The sequence below is a fragment of the Myotis davidii genome, unplaced genomic scaffold (genome assembly GCF_000327345.1).
Source record: "Myotis davidii unplaced genomic scaffold, ASM32734v1 scaffold205, whole genome shotgun sequence".
Classification (NCBI taxonomy): domain Eukaryota; kingdom Metazoa; phylum Chordata; class Mammalia; order Chiroptera; family Vespertilionidae; genus Myotis; species Myotis davidii.
In genome coordinates, this window is record NW_006297573.1 from 507609 (window position 1) to 511958 (window position 4350).

The following is a 4350-nucleotide window of genomic DNA, read 5'->3' on the forward strand; positions in this document are numbered from 1 at the left end:
CTCTCTCCTGCATATCTTATCCCCTGTTAATGGGGCCTATGACCTGACCTAATCCATAAGTCATCTGGCACTTGCTTCTGAGGCCCATTAGGCAGCTACACGTGTACTCACCTGTTCCCATCTTGCTAAGGTGCCTATTAAGAAGGCATGTTATTCCTAAACATACATCTGTTGACTTGGTGACAGGCCAAAGGGTAGGGGGAAGGCAAATTAGAAACATTCTAGATAACAGGGCTGCCTTGGTCTGATCCTTCCCAAGGTGGATGAGCCACCTGCAGACACCACCTTAGGTAGTTGCAATGATTATTCCTTTGGGGCATTATTATACTTTGCCTTTAAGGGAGTCAGTGATGGAGGTACGGGTAGAGGAAAGGCTGCAAGGTGAGCCCTCGCCTTTTCGCAAGTTGTGCCTGTGCCTCCGAAAGGCCCCTCCAGAATGTTGTCATCACCACTCACTTCGTAACTGTAGGGAGGTCAGCTGCGGTCCAGAGAGAGGACTGCTTACCTTCTAAGGGCTTTTGACCCGAGGCCCAGGGGTCAGCAGACTGCACCAGCCGCACCTGTCTACACGGGCACATAGACTGGTGGGGCCGGAGCCAGGCAGCTTTTGTCGGGTCACTCACCAGAACATACAGCTGAGAGTGAAATGACCAGGCACGGCTGGTGGGGCTTTGAAAAGGAGCAACACTCAATTCACTGTGGCACAGAGGAGCGGGAATAATGAATGGGCTGTAGCTCACACAAAATGCTCTTTTTAAAGGTCCCATTGAAAGTGCTCATTTAGGAAGCACTTAGGTAAGTCGTAGCATAGAGTAAATACTGAATATCATTGGTATGTTTTGTTTTTTAAGGAGTGGACCTTTTTTGTAAAGTGAGGCATACCTGAAAGTTAAAAGCTCTGAACTAATAAAGAAAAGGTTCTAAAACCCTAGCTAATGGCCTACTTAGTTGAGTCAGCCTCAATAAAAGAATATTCCAATGCAAGTTATTATGGTTAAGATTCTTCCATAGAGTTTTCTATAAGATTTCATTTGATGACTTTTTCTTTCTTTCTTTTTTTTATGTGTCAAAGTGAGCCAATATATTCAAATTTAAAAGTTCTGAAAAGAATCAATAAACCAAAAACTGGCAAAGGAATTTTTCTTTTAAATAGTAAAGTCTTTCTAAAACAAATTCTGACACGAAGCTAAACATTTCCCCATATTAATTTTTAATATCTAGAAACTATACCTATATGCTTTCTGTGTATTTTAATACCAAACATATATTCTCAAAAATGCTTGTCTTTTTAGGTTTCTGGATCTTAGATGTCCACAGGGTGTGGAGTTTTTTATATCCTCACCTGAAGATATGTTTTTTTGTGTGTGTTTTTCATTGATTCTAGAGACAGAGAGGAAGGGGGAGGGAGGGAGGGAGGGAGGGAGGGAGGGAGAGAGGGAGAAAGAGGGAGGGAGACAGAAACACTGATCAGTTGCCTCTTGTACACACCCCATCTGTGGATAGAACCTGAAACTTGGATATGTGGCCTAATAGGGAATCCAGCCCTTGACCCTTCCATACAGAGGACAACGCTCTAACCATTTAGCACACTGGCCAGGGCTTTTCTTTTTTTTTTAATTGAGAGAAAAATATCACTTTTGTATTCATTCATTGGTTGCTTCTTGTATGTGCGCTGACCTGGGATCAAACCCGCAACCTTGGTGTATCAGGATGATGCTCTAACCAACTGAGCTACCTGGCCAGGGCTTGGGTGTGGATTTTTATGTGACTTTTTTGGTGTCCTAAGCCTCATTTAATATTTCTTACTCAAATAAGAAATTAATTTGGCCCATCAAGATCTCTTTCCACTTTGGAAATATGAAGCATTACAGGCACTTGGGTATACGCAATTTGCAAGACCAAGTCAATCTGATTAAGAGGGTGTCCGGACCTTCCATTGTCTTTCAGATGTTTGGTTGGAAACTTCAGAATCAAAGCCAACTTTAGGTCCTAGTCCCTTCAGCAGCCAGATTTTACCATAAGCAAAACAAAAACAAACAAACAAAACAAAACAAAACCATGGACCTAACAGCTTCAACAGCCCTGAAAATTTAGGGGGCAGTTTTTCAGAGCCTGTGAAATATTAGAGGAGTTTGATCATCACGGGAGTGAGTAAATATTGTGTGCCATACGTTTAATCCTTAGAACAGGTGAAAGGTAGCTAGTGGATGCCTGTTTACAGCTGGGACACAGCGAGTGGGCAAAAGCCTCATTTCCGAACCAGATGGAGGTCTGTCTGCGAGCCATTTCTTTCTTTCTTCTCTGCTTAATCCCCAAATGCCACCTTGACACTGTAGGAGAGGAGATGCAGGTCAGGAGGAATTATCACGTAAGCATAGCAATATCTGAAATAGTACAAATCCTAGAAAGCTGGAAAGTCATCCTTTTTTGCCTTTCTGAAAATGAAAACTTGAAGAGCTTAACATGCCTTTAAAAAAAACGAATTATGTAAATAGCTAAGGTTTACTGAAGCCTTTAATACTCAGAGTGTAAAATGTAATGAAGTCCAGTTAGCCAATAATTCCGATTTTATTCATTAGTTAGTTGTTTAATCCTGATTTTAGTACAGTTAACACACTTCTGAAAAAAGAAAAAAAAATATTTTATTGAAGTTGCAAGCTATTTAATTTTGGAATCTGCCCCCCCCCCCAACACCCGCCCCCAGTAAAAGCCTGGTTTTGAGTATTCTTTATTACAGCTTTTTTCAGGAACTCTACCCTTTTCACAGTTTTTGAAATTCTAGAAAATTCACCCACTACCTCAGGACCTCTACCTCCAGTGGACATGGGTTTCTGGAACGTTAGTGCCTCTTCGCTCAGCTTCTGAATGAGTCAGGCAGGTTCTAAGCACCTGTGGGCCTGATTTAACTTCCCCAGTAGGTCAGCATCATTTAAGGACCCTTAGGGCACTGACTTCTCATAGGATTTTCAGTTACCCCACCTGGTGAGAAAAGCCTAGGTCTTCTCCTTCCTTACCCACCCAAAATGTTTCCGGGACTCTCGTGGCATTTTTGGATCCTCAGCTTTAGAATGGAAAAAAGCCCAAGTTTTACTTGCTTGGTGCCATTTTGAGGAACCACGCACGACTGGGTGCATAAAGAACGCAGTCGTTTAGAAACCGATGTAGATGATCGAAGATTCGTGAAGTTGAAGCTTTTAATTATGATATTGCAAAATTTTAGACATGCCACACTTTTGTGTATGTTTTTATAGAAGAGCTTTGTTGAGATATAATTCATATACCATACAACTCACCCATGTAGAGGCTATACTTCTTTTTGTTTTACACTTATTTTTGACAGATCACCACAATGCTGATAGGTTAATAACGCAGTAGGAACCCTATACATATAATAAAACTAACGCCACATTCAGTTTTGCCTTCATTTGTGTATTACATATTCATGAAAAGGACATTCAAATTCCATTTAGCACTTAATATTGAAATAAGGTCCTATTTGTATTGAAAGAAATATGAATGTTGTTACATTTCTACTAATGTTATTTAAACAATGCGTAGTTAAGGTTACTAATGGAATAACATATCCCACATTTTTCTTAAGTTTCTTAATTTAAAAACACTACCCAGAAATGACTTTAATTGGTGATTTTTAAAGTTACTCTTTTAATATGCACACCGTATTATTAATATGATTTGAATTGCTTCGCCCGGGATTAAACGGGAATGTTTCTTACTTGTAGGGCGCAGCTGCAGATGACGGCCGATTGAAGCGAGGTGATCAAATTTTAGCTGTTAATGGCGAGACCCTAGAAGGTGTCACTCATGAGCAAGCTGTGGCCATTCTAAAACGCCAGAGAGGGGCTGTAATCCTAACCGTGCTGTCCTGAGCCTCAGGTCCTGATCACAGGCTAGATGTAGAGCACCCACAGGAAGATGAAGCTATGAGAGGATGAGAAGCAACCTCAACTGAAACCCACCTTCACCGATTCTTACTGTCTCGCCCTCTCTGCTCAGGAGAGACGGCTGAGATTCACGTGGATTTCCCACATCAACAGTCATCTCCCTAGTGCTTCCCAGCATCTGTCTCCTCTTGGTGAAGTTGAATGAGTCTTATCTGCTTTGCATTTAACATCGATGTTCATCAACTAGTAGTAACTGGTTCTGATTATATTTGCTGAAACTGAAGTTAACAACCACTCATTCTGTACGCCCTGCTCTCCCCATCCCTACTCAAACAGAGGCTTAACAGTGACCTCAGATCTCATCTGGTGAACAGAAACAAATGTTAAGCAACTGTCATCTCACTCCTGATTTACTTATGCTAATTGTCTCTTCCAGTATGCCAGAAAT

At 41.3% G+C, this 4350-nt stretch overlaps 1 long non-coding RNA gene across 1 annotated transcript in view; it reads left to right on the forward strand.

Annotated features, from left to right (window-relative positions):
• The window catches only part of LOC102775377, a 9118-nt gene extending 4845 nt beyond the window's left edge, over positions 1 to 4273 (forward strand). Inside the window, exon 2 of the long non-coding RNA XR_436159.2 lies at positions 3741 to 4273. This is a non-coding gene — a long non-coding RNA (uncharacterized LOC102775377). The remainder of the gene's footprint in view (positions 1 to 3740) is intronic.
• Positions 4274 to 4350: the final 77 nt, after the last annotated feature.